Source organism: Schistocerca americana, chromosome 1, assembly GCF_021461395.2.
Source record: "Schistocerca americana isolate TAMUIC-IGC-003095 chromosome 1, iqSchAmer2.1, whole genome shotgun sequence".
In the NCBI taxonomy this organism is placed as follows: Eukaryota; Metazoa; Arthropoda; class Insecta; order Orthoptera; family Acrididae; genus Schistocerca; species Schistocerca americana.
The window spans coordinates 957,674,198-957,700,656 of NC_060119.1; positions in this window are offsets into that span (position 1 = coordinate 957,674,198).

The window sequence follows — 26,459 nt, forward strand, 5'->3', positions numbered from 1 at the left end:
ACTAACACCCAAGATTACGAGATGGAATAAAATTAATCGTGTGGCATTTGGTTTGCAGCACCTGGACGTGCGAAACAGCGTCTTCAAAACCCCGCTACCTCTGCACTCCGCTTGTTCGGAAATAATAACAATAAAAAAATCACTACTCGCTACCGCGACTTTTCTACTACAACAAAAATAATGTTTTATCGCTTCAGGGGTTAGGCTCTACGTAAACCGCTTCGCTGTCTACTTTGTGCAATACTCAGAGGCTTCTACAAGCCAGCTCCGGAAACGATAGAAATACTGTCCATGCTCTGACCACACTGGCTTAATACTGTCCCTAAATACACTACCATTTCTAGACCTCTTTACGCTGTATTTAACCACCTAAGGATTAATTACTCTTGACAGCTCATTACTTAATGACAACTATCAATTCATTCACTATAATCCGTAGCAAAATACGTACCAAAACGTACATACAGCTCAGAATATTACTGATGCTGTACAGTTAACTACGAGAGTCGTGGGATATTTTACTGTCCAGGAGGATGATACATATAAGAATCCTTGACGCAAACTCTCAAGCACTCAATATGCGTCCTGCATATCGATTAACTAAAACCAATTTGATGGAAAATGAACAGCGCTTTCATTGCCTCTTTACATTATTTATATTGCGGAATAGTAATATCTTCTAAAGCCAGCGACCAGGAGCATTTTATCTACTGTTGGAACAGTGCCGACTGTCTGTGATCTCGTGATTTGTTGTAAGCTTTCCGTTCTGCAAGGTGTGGAAGTCATCGACCGATTGCTGAAGTCTTCTTACTTCCTCCTGTATGTAACAGAATGTAAGTCAGTTCCAATTACAAAAAAATGGCTCTGAGCACTATGGGACTCAACTGCTGTGGTCATAAGTCCCCTAGTCCCCTTAAACCTAACTAACCTAAAGAAATCACACACATCCATGCCCGAGGCAGGATTCGAACCTGCGACCGTAGCGGTCGCGCGGGTCCAGACTGTAGCGCCCAGAACCGCTCGGCCACTCCGGCCGGCTCCAAATTACAGAACACAGAACACATAATGTCATTGGACAAGGAATCCTTACGTAGTTAAGATGGTGTGATGTATATGGTCGTATTGTTTAAATATTTTTTAAACTGTCATGAACTCTACCTAAGTTTGGTGGCTGTACCAATCCGAGAACAGCCTTCATGGTGGACATATTTCCCGTGTTTATTTAGGATCTAATATGAAAAATCCTCCTACCTCCCACTCCACTATAGATCATATGGGCTGGTGAATGTATTGGATTTCATACCCAAATAGTCGCTCCCATGCGTGCTCGACACATATGAGTATTGCCTCGTCTATTACCACCTCATCTTCCTCCACTGCCTCTCTGTCAAACACCTCTTCTCACCTCCCACAATTATCTCTTGATCTTCTCCTCCCCACTCTCTCTCTTCTCTGCATCTCAGTCTTCTCCTCCCTCTTCTCTTTTTTCATGTTCTCCACCCAATCTCTCAGAATATATCGTCTTCCCTGCCTCCATATCCTTCCCTTCTCATCGTGTCCCTGTGAACCCATCTTCTGTTTTCGGTTTTCCACCTGCACACTGTAATTGCCCCCTTCATCTCCCACTCGTCTCTCTCTCACACTTCACCCCCCCACCCCCCCCCCCCCCATTCGTGCCATCTCCTACAGATTCTAATATGATGTGTCTACCATGAATATATCTAATGTAGCAAACTTTACATCTCAAAGTAGCAATTACAGCCTACATCCCCAAGTACACTGTGTGATCAAAAGTATCCGGACACCTGACTTAAAATGACTTACAAGTTCGTGGCGCCCTTCATCGATAATGCTGTAATACAGTATGGCGTTGGCCCACCCTTAGCCTTGATGACAGCTTCCACTCTCGCAGGCATACGTTCAATCAGGTGCTGGAAGTTTTCTTGGAGAATGGCCCATTCCTCAGGGAGTGCCGCACTGAGGAGAGGTATCGATGTCGTTCGGTGAGGCCTAGCACGAAGTCGGAGTTCCAAAACATTCCAAACGTTTTCTATAGGATTTAGGGATGTTATTGTCGTGTAACCACTCCGCCACAGGCGGTGCCTTATGAACAGGTGCTCAATTGTGTTGAAAGTTGCAATCGCCATCCTCGAATTGCTCTTCAACATTGGGAACCAAGAAGGTACATAAAACAGCAATTTAGTCCTGTGTTGTGATAGTACCACGCAAAACAATAAGGTGTGCAAGCCCCCTCCATGAAAAACACGACCACACCAAAACACCACCACCTCCGAATTTTACTGTTGGCACTAAATACGCTCGGCAAATGACGTTCACAGAGAATTCGCCGTATCCGCACCTTGCCAATGGATCGTCACATTGTGAAACGTGATTCGCCACTTCACACCACGCTTTTCCACTGTTCAATCGTCCAGTGTTTACGCTCCTTACACCAAGCGAGGCGCCCTTTGGCATTTACCGGCGTGATGTGTGGCTTATGAGTAGCCCCTCGACCATGAAATCCGAGTTTTCTCACCTTCCGCCTATCTGGCATAGTACTTACAGTGGATCCTGATGCAGTTTGGAATTCTGGATAGATGTCTGCCTATTACACTTTACGACTCTCTTCAACTGTCGGCGGTCTCTATCAGTCAACTGACGAGGTCGGCCTGTACGCTTTTGTGCTGTACGTGTCCCTTCACGTTTCCATTTCACTATCACATTGGAAACAGTGGATCTAGGGATGTCTAGTAGTGTGGAAATCTCGTGTACAGACATATGACACAAGTGAGACCCTATCTCCTGACCACGCTCGAAGTCGTTGAGTTCCGCGGAGCGCCCCATTCTGCTCTCTCACGATGTCTAATGACTACTGAGGTCACTGATATGGAGTAACTGGTAGTCGGTGGCAGCACAATGCACCTAATATGAGTAAACGTTAGTTTTTGGGGGTGTATGGATACTTTAGATCACATAGTGTATTTGCTGGATGTATTTCAACATCTACCTTCCTCTACAGTTTTTACCCTCTATAGCGCCCTCTTGTAACCTACAGGTTTTTCCCAGATGCCTTAACAGGTGTCCTACCATCCTGTCGCTTCTTCAAGTCCGTGTTTTCCATACATTCCTTTTCTGACCGATTCTATGGAGAACTTCCTTATTCGTTACTTTATCAGTCCACCTAATTTTCGACAATCATCTGTAGCATCACATCTCAAATGCTTCAAATGCTTCCTCCCATCAGGTTCTGTTACAGTTTCCCCTCAGTCCATTTTTAACTACAATACAATGTTGTGCTCCAATTGGTCTTTTTGAGAAATTTCTTCCTTAAATTAATGCCTATGTTTGACACTAATGGACTCCTCTTGGCCAGGAATGCCCTCTTTGCCAGTGCTAGTCTGCTCTTTATGTTCCCCTTGCTCCGTCCATCATGGGTTATGTCGATGCCTGAGTAGCAGAATCCCTTCATGTCGTTAGCTTGGCGAACTCCAGTTCTCACACCCCAGTTCTGATGTTAAGTTTACTACTGTTCTCATTTCTGCTACTTCTCATTACTCTAGTCATTCTTCGATCTACTCTCAGTCCATATTCTTTATTCATTGTTTCTTTGGTGTGTAGATCGAACAGTAGGTGCGAAAGACTACATGCCTGTCTTACTCTCTTTTTGATCCTAGAACTTCGTTCTTCGTCCTCGAGGCTTCTTGTTCCCTTTTAGTTTTTGAACATATTGCGTATTGAGAGCCGTTCCCCACAGTTAGCTTCTATTTTCCTCAGAATTTCGAATTTCTTGTGATATTTTACATTGTCTGACGCTTTTTTCAGATCGACATACCATATTAATGTGTCATGATCTTTCTTTCATAATGAAATGAAACACCCACAGCCGTCTTATTGATGTTATTCGATTGTATTGTAACCAGTTTCGGTAATTCAGCACAGCATCTTCAGGCCATAACTGACGCTAAGGGGCTGAGGGGATGAGCTCCGATCGTGTACTTTATCCTTCTGTGGGCCACATCTGTGATCTACATTCCGCAGTATACTGTAACAGCGTTGTTGTGCCTGCAGCCGTCCACTACCAACTGTTACAATACGGAACGTAGTTCATAGGTGTTAGCTACTGATGGGGTCGTGTATGCGACCGGAGTTCACTTCCTCAGCGTAACAAAAGGTCTAAAGGTGGTGTACTGAGTTTTTCTAAACTTGTTACAATAAAATAAAGTAATATCAAAACGATGGCGGCAAGAGTTTCATTTCATTACGTAAGTGAACCTCCAAAGATTACCAGACCATCGATCACAAGGATAGGCAAATGGAAACATGATTTTCCTTCAGTCTTACTTCCACTACAAACTACAACGTCAGGACTGCCTCTCTGTTGCCTTTACCTTATCTAAAGCCAAACTAATCGTCATCTAACACATCCTCAGTTCTCTTTTTCTTTCTTCTGTGTATTATTCTTGCCAGAAAATTGTACTCATGAGCTGTTAATTTTGCTGTGCGGTAATTCTCGCATTTGTCAGCTCTTGCTATCCAAGGAATTGTGTGGATGATGATATATCGGCAGTTTCATAAATTCTACACACCACAGTGAATAATCGTCTTGTTGCCACATCTCCCAATGATTTTAGAAATTCTGGTGGAATGTTACCTATCCCTTCCGTCTTATTCGATATTAAGTCAACCAAAGCTCATTTAAATTCTGTCTCTGGTACTTGATCCCCTATCTGTTCCCTGTAGACTTCTTTTTCTCACTCTAACATGTCATCAAACAAGTCGTATCACATACAGCGGCCTTCAGTGTATGCTTTCCCCCTAACCGCTTTGTCCTTGGCATTTAAGGGCGAAATTTCTATTTCACACTTAATGTTACCGGCCTTGCTTTTAATTTCACCGAAGGTTGTTTTGACTTTAGAGTATAGTGAGTCAGTCATTCCGAAAATCACGCGATTACCTGCACTTCCTATTTATTTCATTCTGAAGCCCACGGCCAGAGGAAGAGACGACAATTCAGCCCGATTTGCCATCAGTCGATTTATCTGTCGTAATAGGCGTCAAGTCTCGGCTCTAACACTTGATCTATAGCATGAATTAATTAAGGTTTATGCCATAATTTACGTTTATGATATTGGATTTTATTTCTCTTTAATCTCCTAGTGTAGTTTATGATACAGTTTTATTCCGTTGTAGAAAGTACTGTTTCATATTTTCTGTTTCTTTAAATGTAAGTTCAGTCCCGCTCTTCCTCTGTAGGGTGATAACTGCTGATGTCTGAGAACGACAACTCCTTTCTGGCATTCGGTCATGTCATCAGTCGACTTCGCCTTGATTCAGTACAGTGGACTTCCCAATATTCACTACCGTCACTTACTTCAGCTCTGGGTCACATGAACGCCAAGTACGTATTTTCGTCTATAGCACTACAAAGCGATCAATATGTATTTTAAAAGTGATGGCTAATGTATTTTCCTTTGAGTGTACTCTATTAAATTAATACGACATCTGTGGGTCATTGTACCATTTGTAGAAGTGGCATTAATCACGAGACAGAGACCAGCGACGACGCAGCAACATGTCAGACAATAGCCCTAACCGAAAAATCAGCGTATCGCCGTATATGAAGGCATAAGAAAGCTCTTGAAGATAAATACTTCTGAAGAACGTCATGATCTATCGCCAAGAGCTGGTCATAAAATTTCCGCATTAAACATCCAGCTTCCTATGACAGACTTTTAACAGATCCATAAAAGGTTTATGTCATTTTTGGGCGTTATAACGCCATTACCATCAAATGATAACCCCATCAACTCGTCACTGCCGTCAGTCATAAGGAGCAGTCAAATGAAAACGAATTAGAAAAGAAGTATGTAAACCATTTAATTATTTCAGAAGCTATCGCAATGAAAGTTAATAAAATTACACCACTGTGAGAGATGACGGCCAATGCTTTTATGGGAAAAGTGTGACTACGGAACGATGATCGTACGCAGGAGTGCATCGCTTCGTCCTAAGCAAATAGACAGCCACAAATGTCTTTCTTTAAGGCTACAAAGGTACGGAATTCGCACGGGGAGAGACAACTATATGAAGGACGTGTATGAACTTCCCAGCGAATAATGTATGGCTCGAAACAACCTTGACAACATGTGGGCAGGCATTATGTGGACTCTTTGTAAAAATTGAACCATTTCGTCGAGTCCAAACGCACAGGAATATTGACGGATGGCATCATCCTTTTGCAGGACAACGACCGCCTACGTAACGCCCGCCTACATGGAACCAAGGTTGTATCGCGTATGCTGCAAAACTTTCACTGGGAAGCCTTCACACATTCCCCTTACAGTCCCGATCTCTCTCCGTGGTATTTCCCTGTCGTTCGTGCTCGTTGATTTCCTTCGGAGGAAGAGGTGCACGCCTGAGTTAAATCATGGTTGTGTAGGTAACCACAAAGATTTTTCCGTGAAGGCGATAATCATTTTGTCTCACAGTGGGATAATTATATCAACAGTCAGTCTATCAATTTTGAAGTGCGAGGGGCATTCAGTAAATAATGCAATACAGTTTTTTCGGCAACTTTCGTTTGGAAAGATACGGAATTTGTTGTGGGGCATCGTGCAATATTCTCGCTCTAGCCCTACGGTTTCATAAGACTCCGATATACGGCGGTGCTACGCCTAGCCTTCAAAATGGCATCTGTAACGGATGCGCGTTCCAAGCAAAGAGCTCTCGTTGAGTTTCTTTTGGAGGAAAACAGAAGCATCGGAGACATTCATAGCCGCTTGCAGATTGTCGACAGAGACATGGCAGTAAACAAAAGCACAGTGCTTCGTTGGACGAGGCGTCTGTCGTAACCGTGACAAGGTCGCGCAAACTTGTCTGATCTCCCTCGTGCCGGCCGGCTGCACACGGATGTTAATCCTGCAAAACTGGAACGCGCAGACAGTGTCATTCGAGGTGATCGGCGGATCACAATCAGACACCTCGTTGCCCAACTGGACGTCTAGGTTGGTAGTGCTGACGCACTCCTCCACCGGATGAGTCACTCTAAGATTTATGACCACTAGGTTCGTCGGCGCCAACGGAGGACCATAAACAGCAGTGAACGACCATCTGTGTGGAATTGCTTTCGCGTCACGCAGCTGATAGTGATAATTTTTCGTGTAACATCGTTGCAGGTGATGAAACATGGGTTCATCACTGCGAAACGTACACAAACCGGCAATCCGTTGAATGGCACCACACCACCTCTCCTCTGAAAGAAAAGTTCATAGCCCTACCCACAGTCGGTAGTCTTGGCGATTTCTTCTGGGACTCTGAAGAGGCTATTCGTTTGATGTCCTCCCCCATGATGCAACGATCAACTCTCAAGTGTATTGTGGTATCCTCAGGAAATTGAAAAAACCCCTCCAGCCTATTTCTCGCCACAAAAACGAGAAAGAACTTATCCTTCCCAATGAAAAATTGAAGAAAAAACTTTAGTATTACGTGGCCACAAAACTGCAGACGAACACATCTTCCATGATGACGCAAGGCCTCACACAAGTCTGCACCCATGAGGGGACCTCACGAAGCTTGTCGCATAGTTCCTCCTCTTCCATCCTACAGTCCGTATCTCGCACCTTCCGACTTCCATCTGTTTGGGCCAAAGAAAGGATGCGTCCCGCGGGAAGCAGTGCGTGGGCGATAGGTTGGTTACTGTTGCCGCAAGACGTTGACTGCGGTATCGACCAGTATAGTGGTGTCATGCAGACATACGGGCCCTCCCATAAGGTGGCGTAAGGCCGCCAATTGAATGGAGATTATGTTTAAAATAGGGTTCTGTAGCCAAAAAAGTGGGTAACAATGTAGTACACTAGAATCCTCAATAAACGCAACCTCCTTTCAGAAAAGAAGACGTGTTGCCTCCCTTGTTGAACACCCCTCACAGTTAATTTTCTTTCATCGGCTTAGTTTTCATTTGGCTGTCCTTGATAGTGATGTAAATTGTATTGTCAACATAGATATCTGCCAAACTGTACACACACACACATTCAAGTTATTTAAGGTATATTAAGAAATACACTAATTGTGTTGAATTGGTTTTTGTTTATTCCAAACTAGTTTCCAGCTTAGTAGGCCATCTTCAGGAACCAAATGACTAGCATCCGGATGGGTCACTGGTTTTTGGGTAACCAAGCATTGTAGGCAAAGATGCAATCACGTGCATAGTTGCATGGAGTGTTGTGCGTCAAATTGTTTTTCAACATTGGAATTACACTTTACACAATGGAAAATGGTAAGCAATATTTTCTTTTTTTTTTGTTAGATTGGCTGAGAAACTGTTATACCGAGGAAATTTAATTTATGTTGTGCAACAAACATGTTTTTCAACATTATTAACTAAACATAAGGTAATTGAGAGTATTTTTCTCAGTAATTAAAATACGTAACTTAGACGTCATTACTTCATAAACTATTGCATCATAACCATATAACCTGTAATGCAGTAATAGTATATAGTTTAATTAGCGTGAACAATAATGACCATTGCTCCGGCAGCGGTGGTCTCGCGGTTCTAGGCGCGCAGTCCGGAGCTGCGCGACTGCTACGGTCGCAGGTTCGAATCCTGCGTCATGCATGGATGTGTGTGATGTCCTTAGGTTAGTTAGGTTTAAGTAGTTCTAAGTTCTAGGGGACTGATGACCACTGATGTTAAGTCCCATAGTGCTCAGAGCCATTTGAACCATTTGAATGACCATTGCGTAAAATTTAGTTTACAGTAACAAGAAATTTCTTTTTTGCATTACATGAAGATGCTTAATAAGCCGAAAGCTAGTTCGAAATAAACAAAAGTCAGTAGAACAAAAACAGTTGTTCAACCTTCAAAACGAAATTATTGTACGAAGAAGTAATGGAAGACTCCATAAATAACATTTATGTCACATTAACCGTCAGTATCAATGTTACGAACGGAGGCACTCCACATAAAATACTTCGTGCGTAGTGAGACATAGAGCCCGTTTGATCAGCTGTTGATACTTTCATTTTATGAACTCCGCTCGAGTTGTGTCGTGAGCACTTCAAGGCAAACATTTACACTATGGACTGCGAGGAACTGCGCCTGGCGACATATCGACAAGAGTTTCCCTCTGCGGCTGGCGGGAAGCAAACTACGAGGAACCCCTGCAGTACAGGAGGAGGAGACGGATAAGCAGCGGAGACGGGAGACCTGCAGGAAGCCGGCAGACACCGGCGTTATGGGCCAAGTTGGGGCCGCGCTCTCGCACGGCCGCCCCCGCTGCGACTCGCGCCGCCTCCCGATAACTTACCGGCTCGGCGCGTTCCGCTACATTAGTAAGGCCGGCGAGGAGCCTATCCTCGCCCGCGTCGGCGCCGACACGGGGCTTCGCTGCACGTGCGGCGCGGGCCTCGTTCCCGCTGCGCACGTGTCCAAGCAGCCAGCCGAGATTGGATTCCGGAGGAGGACGGTTCCGTCTGCCGGCCGCCTTAAGGTCGCCGCGGCCACCTGCGTAGCGGTCTTAGCACTGCCCAAGACTTTGATCGAGTAACCTGTCATAAATTTGCAAATGTCACCTTAAAAAAAAATATCCTACCCTCCCGATAGGTGGTGCCAATCTTCCTCTACATGTCATTCAACGTGACACATTTTCCCAACATTGGAGGACGTGATGTGAACCTTTATTTTAAAAGTCTGCACTTTGGCTGTTCAAGGAAAAATCTTATAAGTATTGCATCCACAGCTGAAACAATTATACATACTGAAAGGAACACTAAAACAATTTAAAACATATTGAGTTGTTGAAATGCTGGTAAAATGATTTGAAACCTCATTTACGAAGTAGCTCGTTTATTGTTGTCACTGAGAGACTGATACAAGAGGTTTCAAACCATACAGTAACAGCCTCATGTGAATTTCTGCGCAAAAAATTTTTACACAAACATTTACAAGAGCTGTACTACTGACTTACTATGTTCAGAATTCTTGATACTAAAACCTGAAATCATGGCAAGCGAACTAATAACGAAATACTGCATTAGTAGTGTAGCGCTTGACACAGTCACGTCGATTAAATATTTGGACGTAACATTGCAGAGCGACATGAAGGGGACAAGCATGTAATGGCAGTTGTGGGGAAGGCGGATAGTCGTTTTGGGTTCATTGGTAGAATTTTGAGAATATGTGGTTCATCTGTAAAGGAGACCGCTTTTAAAACACTAATACCACCTATTCTTGAGCACTGATCGAGCGTTTGGGATCCCTATCAGGTCGGATTGACGGAGGACACTGAAGGACACTGAAGGAAGAGGCGGGCTGCTAGATTTGTTACTGGCAGGTTTGATCATCACGCGAGTGCTACGGAAATGCTTCAGGAGCTCGGGTGGGTGTCTCTAGAGGAAAGGAGGCGTCCTTATCGTGAATCGCTACTGAGGAACTTTAGAGAACCAGCATTTGAAGCTGACTGCAGTACAATTTTATTGACGCCAACTTACATTTCGCGGAAAGACCACAAAGATAAAATAAGAGAGATTAGGGCTCGTACAGAGGCATATAGGCAGTCATTTGTCTGGTTCTGTTTGGGAGTGGAACAGGGAGAGAAGATGCTAGTTGTGATACGAGGTACTCTCCGCCATGCACCGTATGGTGGATTGCGGAGTATGTATGTAGATGTAGATGTAGATGAAAAGCATGAGCTGCTACCACAAAATTACTTACGGTATAAGATGTTCCACGTCAGCTGAATGAGTTAAAAAGTGCAATGAGGTGCACTACTGACGCAATCAAAACGGAATTCAAGCTTAACAACCCAGTTATCACTGACTACTTACGCAGTTTAAACGCGTGTTAAGCCATTTAGATAACATGGGACATTAGGCTTTGTAAGTGATTTTATTGTAGCGGCTCATGCCTTTTGTTATTAGCTCGAGTACCTTGACTTCAGTTCGTAATATTAAGAATTCTCAAATTAGTAACTCAGTAGCAAGGCTTTTATAAAATTTTGTGAGCCGTGTGGCTCGGTCAGCGATATTCCCGCCACCGTTATGGGTCATCTATCCGGTGGTATACGCAAAGCGCGCGGTGGCGCCACATACCTGGCCGATCGGGAAGCGAGCGGTAAGCTCTAACAAGCAGTGTGGAATTTAGCTTAGAGACGCCTAGCAGGAACGTCATTTGCCAAGTCTAGCTAACAGTACAGGTGCCATGCGAGGCAGCAGGAAGAGTACCTCTGAAAGGGGCTACTTGTAAATTGTGGCCGGAATCGACTACTGGGTTCTGCGCTGTTGACTTCATTTTCTTGGCCGGCTGTTGCTACTTCTACTGAGTCTGTCCTCGAATGCCTTTAATTTCAACTTGCTTAATACGCAATGTTCTAGTGAGAGCTGTGTGTGATGTGATGATTAACATTTACTAGGGCCTGGAGCGCTGATACATTCTGTTTGTGAGTTGCCCTGTCAGTGTTTAACCGTCATTGTAAACAGTTTGGCTGGTCCTTGTGTAAGTGGCACCTGATTATTGTATTTATATCACACGGCGGAGTTAAGCTGGATAATTGCTATAGGTATACATGGACAAAATTTTCCATGGATATATTTTGCCGTGAATTGCAGTAATATTGCTGTTACGTTTCTGTCTGGATTAATAGTGTATCTGAGAGACACGTGTCTAATTATAAAAGAGTAGTTTCACAAATTCTTGCAAGTGACTGAGAGGCCAGTTGTTATTATGTTTTTAAATAGTTTGAAACTGATTGTATTAATGAAAATACAAGAATTCCTTCAATGACAGTAAGTGAATATTGTAAATAATTCTGATTTATTCACAAATTTAACTGTTTAGTGGGGGAACTCGATATACTGTTAGCCTGCACGTTAGTTACTTGCATTTTGATTCCGTTTTATCGGAACGTCTGCTGTTTGTCTTAGTAGCGGGTGCGGAGTCCTCGGTTGGGTCCTGCTTGTGCTGTTGTGTATTTTCCGCCCCCTTTGCCCACGCCTGCTGGCTGGCCGTGTATCTAGTTCGCTAGCGGCTTAATGTATAATTGGCCTTACATAAGATAATATATTTGTACTGCTTAGCTGACAATCATTAATAAGTTTATCAATTCTACAGATGATGTGCTGTAATGAATTATTGTGTTTGTAGTTACTTAAGGAAGATGACAGTCTGTTGTAGATAGCCACTACTTCTGGGAATTTTCGTGCCTATTCGTGATCGTTGCTGCTCCCGTTTGGGAGTCCACGCCGAGTCTGTATTGGAAACAGCTGAGTGAGCGGGCGTCCGCTTCTGGGCGTAGTTTGTTGAATCCCACGAGGTTGCTTGGTCACATGAAATTATGTATTTTATTTCCCACATTGTAGGATGCCTGCAATTTAAGTAACGTGGTAGTGTGCCATGGTATCTGATTTGTAGTTACCTGTACTCTGAATTACTTTGGCAATACTAATCACTACAGTAACGAAAGACTACGTTTCCTCGTTAAAATTTAGTAAATTGTTCTTCAGGTTCATCGTAGTTTCGAGTAAATAATTTTTAACTTATTTCTCTGAATGTGTAATAGACCATAAGTGCCGTGGTTTATGAATGTTTAAATTTGAAGTAACCTGCTCTCATCTAAATGGTAATTTTAAAAATGTGTCAATGGTTTTATTTGTCATTGTCTTGTTTAACTGGGCCAAAAAAATGTTCAGTGCAGTGCAGTGCGACCGTAGCGGTCGCGCGGTTCCAGACTATAGCGCCTAGAATCGCTCGGTCACTGCGGCCGGCTGTTTGATTGAATATTCCGGAACGTTCAGGCAAAGCTGTACATCGAAAGTTACTTCGTAAACGTTCTTGAAATTCCTGGTACCCAATATATTCTGAATTCGAAGAAAGAGGAAATCAGTCACGGGAAAGCCGGAGAATGGGCTAAGGGGCGGGGGGGGGGGGGGGGGGGAGGAAAATATGATAGCCAAACAAGAGCACATACAGATGTAGGTCAAAAATATGGAAACACCTAGAGAAATATATGCTTAAACACAAAAGCAGATGATAGCCAAGCCTGAAGGTTTCTGTACTGTATTTGACCAAATACGGCATCTGTGCAGTGTCCCAAATACGATGCAGATGTCAGTCGCGTTCGCAACTATATTTTGTATAATAGTTGAGAGCAGTATGTCGGAACTAGGCGAAATCGAACATGGGCAAATTGTTCATGCCCGTACGAGACGTGCTTGCGTAACTAAAGTAGTCTAAGCGTTCTGAGTTTCAAGAGGTGCCGTCTCGAAGATTTACACCGCATACGCGAAAGCGGAAAAATATCATCCGCTAACTCAGAACGCGGACGAAACTGTGCGCTGAATGACCGTGGCGGACGGTCATTGAAGAGTATTGCGATGTAAGATAATAGGATTAAAGCTCAAAAATTCATGTAGATCTGAATGTCACGCTCACGAATCCTGTCAGCAGTAAAACGACATGAGAGGAACTCCACAAACACGGAATTGCAAACGAAACTGTAATTCCAAAACCACTTGTCAGTGATATAAATTACCATAGCATGAAAACGTCATGCTGAAGCCATGGAACCTGGATATTGGAGCAATGGAAGAAAGTCATTTGGCCGAATGAGTCTTGCTGCACAATGTTTCGAACTTCCAGCCGAGTTTACTCGCTAGAGCGAGATATGGCGGGCCTTTGGCGATGATTTGGGCAGCGGCATCGTGGTACTGCATGGCCCTATGATTGTTCTGCAACGACGTGTTACTCCAAGGGTTATATGACAATTTTGGCTAATCAAAACCATTCCATGTTATGTTTTTTTTTTTTTTTTTTTTTTTTTTTTCAGTGGTGATACTGTGTTTCGAGACTACGGGAGCCCAGTTCACGAAACCCTCGTCGTCCATAACTGGTTTTGTGAGCACGAGGATGACTTCTTGTATCTCTCCTGGCCAACAATACTAGGCCTTTGTGGTCTACTTTGGAGATAAGTTGCGCTATCGCTACCGACGTCCATCATTGTTGCCTGAACTTGCCACTAGTTTTCAGGAAGAATCTATAATAGTCCCTTGAGATACGTACACGATTTGTGTTTATCCTTTCCAAGATGACTGGAAGATGATTTGAATACCAACGGCTTCCCCACACCGTGTTATGTATGGTAATGTGTTGTGTTGGTGGTGCTTCCATTTTTCTGTACACCACCTGTATACGCTGTGAAATGAGCTCGGGCGTTGCAGTGAAGCAAAAACACGCTTTTGTACAGCTTTCCGTGATTCGTCTAGAAAACCACGCTTAACGTCGTCAGAGGATGTTGGTAATATTCTCCTGTAACAGTTTACCACTTAGGAGCGTAATATGGTAGTCTCACACAATGGTAGTCCATTAGTCACCGTCACCTTTCCCGATGATTCCGCAGAGCTGAAGCCACACTGTTCCATTGCTTCATTTCTTTCTTTGTCTCTGGCCGTGGTGACTAGGCAGCTGAATTCTTCTTAATGGCCTGACATATCGAAAACATTTCCACTCTTTTGCCGGTTCGTCCGAGTTTTTATGGGCGTGAGAAGCCCTGGAACAAAGAGAGCGGAGACTGTCGTCTTGTTGACAGTGTCTTACGAGATATTTAAAACTGATGCATGAGTAATTTTCACGTATTCCACTATCGCCTCGGCTGCTATAGTCAGTTTTTGAGCAATAAGTATCTGATTTATCCCGGTTCTTCACAGAGAGATGGCCTGCCACTTTGTTCATGATACAACACTGCGCTACGTCATATCATACTGAATATATTATTATATTATTAATATGCGATAAATAAACTTCATGAGTACCTGTCCACACACTATGTTATATCAGAGGGGCGAATGAGATTTATATCTAGAGGAAGAGAAATACTATTTTATTATGATTTATCTTAAAATGTCACTTTGTTTACCAAACTCAGTGATAGAAAACGGAATTACGTATGCAGTTAGGGGGGTGGCGGGTAAGATATAGGTGCCAGTCTGAAATTTGGATAGGAAACGACAGTGCTTCCGTCTTTTTTCCTCCTATTCTTGAACTGACCTAGCCTGCAAGGTGTAGGCGGTCAATATTGCAATGCACACTGAAAACTACAGTGGAATTGACATTTTTCACTGCATGAGGTCAGGAAAGTGATAAATCATAGATTTAATCGGTGGCAGAACTTTGGACATGTGCACACACAGATCCACTGACAAACACGCGAAGTTCGTGAGATTAACATAAAACATTTATAATATATGCGTCATATAAGAATGAGTGGATGATATTTTACAGGAAACAAAGAACCTATATTTACCTTTAAATGGTCTCCAACGGTCATAATAAATTCCTTAAGAATTCTGAAACGAGGCACCCATAAATAATAACCGTAATTATTCCAAACTCAGATACCATCTAGAAAAGCGTACCTGAAATAAGTCACGATTTCGGACTGATGCGTAGGCATAAGCGTAGCAATGCTCTGTCTTTCATGTCCGGAATAGTCAGCCTAACTTCATACTTAACCAATGAAGAACCATTGAACGAGGTCCAAATTCCACGTCTGCAGTTCGACACCGAATGATAAGGACTGGAGTACGTGCACTGGTGCCATAATGACCACTAACATTGAGGAATCACGAATATTTCAGACGCAGATGGGTAGTTGACCTATGGCTCTGGTGACTTGGATGTTAGTGTACACAACTGGAGTTTGCAAACCATGGGCTCTACGGTGAGGACTGGCTACATGTTAAATACTTTGTCGACCACAATCTTCCAACCAGCGTTGTTGCATGGTATAGCGGTCGAACACTAGGTAGGGTAGATTGTAGATCATGGATACAACATTTGGTCTCAACTCCAACTTACTAAGCCTCATCTACATTCTCACCCCTTGGTTTGGTCAACAAAAGACATCAAAATATCACAAAATAATTAGGGAGTAATGGTGTTGTTGGGTGGGATACTTTACACACTTTTCACTTCATTTTTTTTTTCAATACGCAAATGTTCATCTGAGGAGAGTCTTGATTCAGTCTCACAGGAGGAGACCTCTAATCTTCACTGCTGATGTATCCTGTATGCATTGACATTTAAACCGCTAATAAATTAGAAGCTAAACCCCATGTCACACAATAGTCTACAAACTATTTAATTTAGAAATGAGGAACAAAAAAGAAATAGTTTATTGAATAGGTCCTGGGACCACACCCCGGTAATGCTATAAAATGGCACATGCAGCTGACAACGTGTCAAGTACAAAACCATTTAGTAAACTGGGGAGACCATAATAACCGTCCAGTCAGATCACGCTATGCAAAGGAAAACTTTACACAAATCACTCCTGTGTCTTAAGATATGTCCCAGAAAGGAAACGAATAGCTCCAAAACGAATAGCTCTGAATAACGGGTTGCAGTGCACACCAAGTCTGTAACACATTTCCACGCTGGTAGCGTGGATTAGAGCCTATATAGAAGCATACCGGCAATCATTCTTCCCCCCGTGCTATTCGCGAATGGAAGAAGGTTATAGGGGTGGGTTAGTTGTACAAGAAGTACCTCCGCCACACACTGTTAGGTAGATTGCGGAGTATGATGTAGATGTAGGTGCAGATACATCAAATTTTTAAAAACTGCAGTTAGTTTCCAGTATTTGAAATATCTTTAAGACATCGCTCTTACTTGAAGAATGGAGAGAACAGTCCAGTACCATGTCATTCGTTGCCGCAGAACATACACATGCCACATATTTCTTAAGACAGCAGGCACAATTAGTACAGGCAACTACAATGTCTTGCTCCAGCTATTAAAGTTGTCAATACAGTATTGCCTCGCTTATTATGTCTAGTATGAACATTGGTTACTGCCATGTGATATTTCAATTGCCGCCATCAAAAAGATGTTACACACGGGTCTACAATAAAATTACCTCTTTTCAGAAACCCATGACCAACGAAGCGAATCCACAGTACACAGAACACTGATACAGCCCGCCTAGACCCAAAGCTCGTGTGCGCACGCTACTCGTGCGTGTGCCATCAGTTGTCGGTAGATGGCGCGATACCTCTTCCTCTGACTATAGAACCACCTATAGATTCGAAATGTACAGGCAACCGGCACATATTCCTTCCTTTTAATTCCATTGTAAAAGAGCACAAACAAGGTAGTTATTTACATGGTTAAAAAGGGCCAATCTTTTTTTAATCCATGACATGTACCCAACAAATCCTGTTACCAAAACTCCATTCTTTTTGTGGATTCTTTCTTTTTCAGCTATTCATAACTGCTCTCGGCACTGAGTCCTTTACTGACAATTCCTACTAATACGACTCAGTTCGCCACAATTAAAGCATTGAATCAGCCTGCCCTTCATCTCATTACAAGCATTAAACCGATTTACTATGAGCGCACATTGACTATCGTTATTCCTTCTGTTACTAATGTAAGACAGTGATTGAGTATATCTCATCAGTTGATCCAGCAAGTAAAACTCATGGGGAACGTCTCCAAAATGGCATGCTGTCGATCCTCTAACCTTAACTCATGTAGCATGTGTTGTTATCTAACGTTCATCCTTTCGGCTATTGGTGGTGGTGGCTGGCCGTAGGTACATACAGTTGGTTTCTTTATCGCAACGGATTTTATAATGCAATGTTATGGTTGCCCTGACACTTATGTGTACCCCCAGCAAGAGCTCGTTAGTCTTACTTATATTAAGCCAGCAAATTGCGTATGGTGTGCCAATCCGTTTTCTATAACTATCCTGCAGATAATTAGTCATACAGGATTGACAGACAAACTGCCATCTCCTTGAAACTGACCTAAAAGTTATACTATATCAGATGAATCAAACACAGGTAAATAAATTGATCAGTAAAAATTAATAGCTACGAAATAATAGATGTAATTATCTTCAACACATTTATTTAAGATTGAACCTATCGCTAAAAAAATCGTCGACGAAATTTAATATCCTGTGAAATAATATACAACACAGATTTCCCCTGTATTGGTAATGGGACATCACTGCTTACCTCTGCCCTGTTTAACGCACGTGACCTGCTCATTCAGACGCAATGACTAACGCCAGCTATGTACGATATATCAGAAGAAATTACTACACTGATAGGCAATGCGAAATCTCAGTGCAGAAAGAACAGTACTTGTGATCTCAGTAATTTATATTGCGTACCTTCATTGCCAGAGCTCATGTTATATCACCGTAATAGTAGAAATGCGGGAGTACAGGGCGCTGCTTTTCGAAGAGGTCGGCTCCAAAGGCTCTGGTGGAGCATGGCTCGAAAACACTGGACGCATGACCACGGTCCATATGCTGCCAAACGAAAGCTACGTTATAACTTCGCTTTACAACAGATGAAGTACTGTCTATCACTGTTTGCTGAACCAGACGCGAACTCCCAGCCGTGAGGCGCAGTTCAGACAAAGTCTGAGTACAGCTACAATTACAGTGTCCCAACAGCCTTCTACTACAAAAGAGCACAAGACAGCAAGTCGATCGGCACAGAGCACTTTCGATCTGAACGAGCTCTAAGACGGAAGACGGCAGACTCACCACCTTTCTATACTGCGTTTCCTACAGCAAGTCTCTGTTGTCCTCTCCTATTTAAACGTGGGTGGCGAGTCACGTTTCTGGAAATCGCATTCTTCCGTGCGCCGACCAAACTCCGACTTGCATTTTGGTTTTGGCGTCGGAGTTTCTGGAACATCTACCTATTTCGTCGACGAAATGAGAACCTACCAATCCATGTCACATCAGTTACACTTCCCGCGAGAACACAAAGTGCTCAGCCCAGCGGCGCCGTGGTGGCGGGTCTCAAGCCGTGCGCAATCTGCAGTATTGTCTATGGTCGCCACGGGCGGCAGCCGGGCGACATCGCATCTCAGGATGTGCGGCTCTTAAGCCGCTGCTCCTATACAACACCGAACTGTAAAAAGACGGTCGCTGCGGACTGCTAGTCCTTCCCACCACTAATTGTCTCAAGAGCTTCTCAAGAGCTTCCCATGAGGAAAACGGTTTGGTACAGGCAAACGCTCCGTTCCTTCTTACTAAGCTGGTACATCAATGTTTCTCATCGGTCACCAATCATACACAAGCAATATGAATTAAATTAAGGGTACTTGACGAAGTCAGTCACACAGATGTTCCAATAACGAATTAGAACCTAGTTGATATCTCCTTTTAGTCGCTTAATCAAGTAATACTGGAGGGAAATGCTCCTTGCAAGGTGTAAAATATTGCCACCTTACAGTACTATTTGTGATTCAGAGTGTAAGACGTGTATAATTCTATTGTCTATCGTCAAACCACACTTTATGAAAGATTTTTATACTTTATTAATATGATTAAGTAGGAATAATTAATATTTGCCATGTTGGAAATAATTATCCTAGCAGGGAAAGTCTGCACCAAAGTATTGTTGGCAGGAGAGACCGCACATTGATATAATTTTAAAAAGGGCGCGACAGACCGCGTATGGATACATTTGAAGAAAAGAGTGGGAAAGACCGCGCATTGATACATTTTGTAATGGTAGTAGGGATTGTCTGCACCAGAAAGCATTGTTGGCGGGAGAGACCGCACTTTAGCGTTCGTAGGAAGTCAGTAGTAAGCGAGAAGTGAAGCGAGTCGGTAGCAGGTCTGAAGCGAGAGGTTGCGAGGAGCGGTGTGCCTGCCACAAGCCACCAGCTATGATTTACAAGAGATTATAAACGGATGTACAGAGACATCAGCTAACTGTTATCATAAGAGGAACTAATATTATTGAATTATTTTTTTGAGAAACTGAGGACCACTGAGGGTATGTTTGCGCAATGCTAGTTATAACATAAGTGTAAAAAGTAAGTCCTATTTGAACGTTTGTAAAATCAGTTAATTCAGAGTATAATTAATTTTTGCCAGAAGTATTGCATTACTGATTATCATCCATCCCAAAAACCATCAACGTAAAACTTAGCAAAATTTCATTCTTGTCCAGAAAAAGTTTAACTATGAATTACGTAACTTCAGTCAAATTAAATAAAGAATAACGTCTGCTTTGCTACTAAAGATAAACGTCAGCTTTGGTAATAAATACAGCCACTAATTGTGACTGCCCGTCAGCAGCTAATAGAGTATAGTAAAACAGAGTAAGTATATTCATGTCGCAGTTCGATGTAGCAGTCAGATGGCGATCCAGTAACAGTAAAAAAGGTAAGGAACAGTTTTGGGTTATTGCAGGTAACGACTGAGGGGCACAACGGCGACTCAATCTATGTTTGTCGAAATAATCAGAAAATCACTTTTAATAAGCAGCATTTAAATTTTTATGCGAAGAGTGAGAATGAGCATTAATTTCAAAGGGAAGATTTCATTTGTTATTATTAAGCAAGAGATAGAAATCCTAAGGGAAGGTTTCATTGGTTATTGTAGAAGGGAAGGTTGGGTAATAAGAGATATAGAGGAGATGGGAAGGTTTCAAGAGTATCCTAAACACAAAGCCACCACACTCACTTTTACACTGTTAACATAATCAACTAGTCGTTGATTACTACCTTGTTCCCTATCGTTCCTCTCATGAATTAATTGACATTATCTCTAGATGGAATTACCTGCTCTACCAAATTCTTACGAAATTCGGTGAAATTCAAACCACGTGCTTTTGAACTAATTACAATAAATGCATTTTATTTTAACTGACATTATAGTAACAAATGATGATCAAGAAAACCCCATACTTTACTCTGAAATTCTACCCTCAAATGTAACGAACTTAGTATTTGTTTCGTTAACTAAAAATGTTCTTAAAAATACTATCAGAAACATAACATACTGTTTCGTCCATCAGGTATAAACGTTACAATTAACTCAGCCCAGAGTTTCAAAATCTAATCATACTAAGCACAATCATATTTCATTCCCACAGCCTTAAGGCTACTTCTAATTTACTTCATTGGATTGTGCTCCAACTCAATTTGGGACAGGTGGATCCTCTATTGCTGCCAAGAAATTGCTTCTTGTACCAAAAATATGACAAGAGTTAAAAACTTGATAACATTTGTGGTAAGTTCCTGTGGGACCAAACTGCTGAGGTCCTCGGTCCCTAGGCTTACACACTACTTAATCTAACTCTAACTTACGCTAAGGACAACATACACACCCATGCCCGAGGGAGGATTCGAACCTCTGTGGGGAGGGCGGGGGTGGGGCGTGCGAATCGTGGCAAGGCGCCCTAAACCGTACGGGTACCCCACGTGGCCTTTTGATAATATCTAAAGGCCCCAGGAAACTAGGTAATAATTTACTAGAGGCCTTACCAGCCGCCTTACTGATGGTGCTGAAATTCCTAATCACCACCCGATCAACAGCCTTGCAACTGTTCAACTGTCCCCCTACTCTAACGTTTGCCCTCGGTCATATGAGCTCAATGGATGTTACTTTTTGCGGACTTCCGTTTGCCAGCTAACTAGGCTCAAGTCGCTTTCTACGGTAAGAAACCCTTCATTCATCAAAGGGGAATTGAACTTAAATACAAGAAGCAACTAATCTGGAATGGTCAAGTGCACCTCATGCTTTACCATATTGAAAACCATCACCATCCAACACATGTACTAACACCATCCTGATTGATTATGACTGTGATAAGCAGAAAGTGTCGTCCTAAGATTCCTATTAAGACTTCAAGAATAGAAAGAGCTTTGTGGTGTAATTTAGCTTTCGCATTACAGATCAATACCTCGTAAAGGCATAATAACTCAAGATAATCGCATTACTAATAACATTTGTCTGACCCGGTCCAGACACACTAAATACATTTTCTAAGCTTTCTGTGGATGACTGGGCAGTTGACACCCTCATTTGGTAAAACCATATGAACCTCAAAAATACGTCACACAAACTAGTTTTCGGAAGTGGATCTACAAAGTCAACAGATAATTTCTCATACGATCTTTCAACTGGTTTGGATGCCAAAAGCGCAATCTTGGTGTACTTGAGGGTCCTACAAACTGCACACGTCTTACACTGTTGGGCTCTGTTGTTAATCTCTCCATCTTTGTTTTCCAAATACATTCGGAAAGAATTTTCTATAGACCCCAAACGTTCTTCACGTGGTCACGTGTGAAAATACTCAAAATGGAGGACCCTAACTGGTCTGGGTCAACCGTCTTGGGCTTTTTATCATAGTGGTCTTTACAACAAAAACCTTCCTAACGTTTTCCATCATAAGGACAGAAGATAGCAGTTAAGGTTATAGTTTAAATATTTTAGCATAAAACCACAAATATTAGGATGATAATCAACAACACATTTCGGGAGTCGGGCTCCCATGATCTAGCTGTCCAAATTGATCCTACATAAAATACACATCAAAAATAGTTCTAATTGCTCTAAACACTATAGGACTTAACATCTAAGGTCATCAGTCCCCTACACTTAGAACTACTTAAACCTAACTAACCTAAGGACATCACACACATCCATTCCCGAGACAGGATTCGAACCTGTGACCGTTGCAGCCGCGTGGTTCCAGACAGAAGTGTCTAGAACCGCTCGGCTCGAAAACAGTTGATTAAGTTAATAATATTACTGGTTGTACTCTAAAATGTTTATAACAAGCAAATGGCCTAGTATTTTAATAGCTATGAATTAACCATACCTCAATTTTCTAACCTACCTACGACTTGCGTCAGGATTCTGTTGCTGGTGCTGTTGAATACCCTGAAATAAAGCAGGGAATTCATTCAATTTAAGGTTGATGGGCTAAGGCTGAATCATTAGCGAAGTGATGATGGTGTGCTGATCATTGCCTTTCTCTTGAAACAACCTACTTAAGCTATCAGCTGCTTGGTGCTCACAACCACATATATATATATGAACAACTTTGAAATTAAAAGCTAGTACTTTTGTAGCCCAGTGTACTATCCGAACAGTTTCCGTAGTCTGTTTCAACTTCAGTTCGTTACACTCGATGTAGTACTATTAAGCACCTCTAAACCGAACAGTATTACGAGCAATAATTTTTTAGAACATTTCTCGTGGAGAAACAGCGGTCTTGCTAAAAGTACTTTAAAAATATATTAAAAGAAATCTCGACTCCAATAAGACACTAATTTACAGTTGTTACCGGTTTCCGTCAGAATGTGACCTTGTTCAGACTATTTATACCATGATGGTGGGCAAGAACTGGATCGAGTGTTACGGCTCTACGAACATCAACTGCTCATTTGACGTTACCGGAATTGCAACGCCTGCTCCATTCACCGCCACCGCTTACCACCACGGTATATGTGGTCTGAAGATGGGCACATTCTGACCAAAACTGGTAATCACTGTAAAATAAGTGCTTTATTACGGTCAGCACTGTTTTCAATACATTTTCGAAATACTGCTAGCGCCTCCAACTCGTATAGCAAGTAGTTATGTTCTAGCTCACTTAGACCCCAAGAGGCATCAGCAGTGTCTCGCCGTCCTTCTTGTTCTTCATGGAATAAAATTGTCCCAGCTGTTAAATGGATCCCTATATCTGCACTATAAAAGGTGCGTTGAAGTCAGGTAATGTGAACACAGATGCAGTAGTGAATGACTTCCTCAGTGCTATAAACGCCATTTCCTGGGTATCTCCTGACTCAGATTTTTGTCCCTTTTTCCTTAACAGATACAGCAGAGCACCGTCATGAGCATGTTCGGGAAGATACTTCCTAACAGAGTTTGCCATCCCCACAAACCTCAGCACTGTCGTAACATTCTTGGGTGCGGAAATTGCCAAAATAGCCTTATTTCTATCGGAATCCACAGTTAGTCTCTCTGGTCAAACTGTATGTCCCAGAACCTGCATACTGGGGCATATAAACTTCACTTTTTCTTGGTTCACTGCCAATCACGTCTCCTTCAATCTCCTCGAGAAATCCCTCAAATACTCTGTGTTCTGGCATATTATGGATGTAAATAACTGAATCATTAAGGTAATAATATGAAAACTTAAATTACCTTATGCGGTGCTGCGATTGGCACTGTAGCTGGGTGGCCAGGGAAAAGTGTATGAAGGCGAATTAAAATAAATTCCAGTTGATCGTAAAAGTTCTCATCCTCCTGGAATTCTCTGCTAATTGAGTCAGATTATAGGCTTAATGTAAGTACAATGTCGGAAAAATATGAGTCCACTGAAGCATACAAAACAGGATTGCAGGTCTTGCAGTGAGATCGAACGTAAGACAAACATTTCACATACCCGGAAATCGACTACAGAATAGCTACCTCAGGTTTGGAACTAAGAGAAAAGTGGCAGATTAGTGCGAAGTAGATGGACACACAGTTTTCCGACAATAGTCCTAAGAGGCTTCATGTGACTGAAGTGAGAGACATTCGTGTAATTGTACATCGTCACCGACTTCTATCTGATATTTAGTCAAGGAAGTGAATTTTACTTTGGTGGTTAACTCATTTGGAAACTCCCGACAGCTTCCTAATTTTCCTACCATATCCGGGATTGACATGCTGCACATCTGCATATACAAGTTTCGGGTTCTCTTTCAAATTATCACTACACCCAACCCCAACTACGTTTCTTAGTGCCTCATCTAAATTTCCTCATGCCGACAGAAGGTCACTTTAGGCCTCTGCCGAAAATTTGAAGAAAAAATTCTTATCAGTCGAATTAATCACTAATCTGAGTTTTCTTACAAAACTGATCAAAAAGTAAAATTTGTTGACAAATTAGTTTTACCTTTCTAATTAGTTTTCCACGAGGAACCATTATTGCTCATCTTCATTTGAGCTAGTCTTTCACTCCAGTGAGAGTAATATTAGCAGCTCTATAATTCCTTTCCTCTAATTTTAATGGACCCTATCTACAGATACTCTTATTCTCATTAAACGATCCTTCATATAATGCACTGACGATGCTGTCAGAGTACATGAGGGCACAAACTGGCTCGTTATTCACATGGCAACAAACAAAATGTAATCATTTTTAAACTTTGTTAGGTAATCTACAAATCCTATTAGCGTAGTTCCATTCCTTTTATCAATACAATCTTTTTCAAGTAGTCATAACTGCTCCTGTCTCTGTGTCCTTTGCCAATAAGTCCTACCAATATGACCTTGCTCTATACAACTAAAAAAATTTAGTCAGCCTACGACAGTAGTACAAGTTCATATGTCGACTAGCTCTGCAGATGATGAAGAAATTGAACAAATGTATGATGAAATAAAAGAAATTATTCAGATAGTGAAGGGAGACGAAAATTTAATAGTCATGGGTGACTGCAATTCGTCGGTAGGAAAAGGGAGAGAAGGAAACGTAGTAGGTGAATATGGATTATAAGAGTCGAGGGGCATCAAAGGGAAGCAGTGGTTGGGAAGGGAGTGAGACAGGGCTGTAGCCTCTCCCCGATGTTATTCAGTCTCTATATTGAGCAAGCAGTGAAGGAATCAAAAGAAATATTCGGAGTAGGTATTAAAATCCATGGAGAAGAAATAAAAAATTTGAGGTTCGCCGATGACATTGTAATTCTGTCAGAGACAGCAAAGGACTTGGAAGAGCCGCTAAACAGAATGGACAGTGTCTTGAAAGGAGAGTATAAGATGAACATCAACAAAAGCAAAGCGAGGATAATGGAATATAGTAGAATTAAGTCAGGTGATGCTGAGGGAATTGTATTAGGGAATGAGACACTTGAAGAAGTTAAGGAGTTTTGCTCCTGTCTCTGTGTCCTTTGCCAATAAGTCCTACCAATATGACCTTGCTCTATACAACTAAAAACATTTAGTCAGCCTATCCCTTATCTCATTAGAAGCATGAACTCGTTGCGCACTTTGACCAACTTCCTTCCTTCTGTTATAGACATAAAGAGCTTTATCCAGAGTGTAAAAATCTTAGGAAACTTCTTTCTCCATAAATGGTGTACTATCGATCATCTAATCTGAAGCCACTGGGAATCAGTTGTACTTCTAGTGCTTGACTCCATTTTAACCCATTAGAATCAACTACTAGCTCATCAATACCTTGTTAAGTCTTGTGAATTAATTCATGCTGTGCTCTAGGTGGAATTAGCTGCCCCACATATTTCTTATAGAAAGCGGTACAATTAGAACCACAGTTAACAGTTTTTGAACTAACTGCAGTAAACTGTATTTTACCTTAGCCATCATTACGCGTAACATATCTTGATCGGCAGTACCAAGTACTCCAACTTTACTCAGCAATTCTACCACCAAGTGTAATAGCTGTAATGCTTGCGCAACTTACCCGACCACCAGATTTGCTTATTCCTCTCACCAGTCATGGACTAACGCTCGTAGTTTGGTTCCCAAGACTGGCGTTCTAGATTTAATTTTAGCACTAAGTGTCACCTGCCTAAAACACTCAAGCGATATTGATAATGTTGCATACGTGCATACATACTCTAAATTAACCATAGGAGAGAGCTGTTTGTGCTAACCACTGTCTCGCACAACACATGGCAGCAATAGAAAAAATTA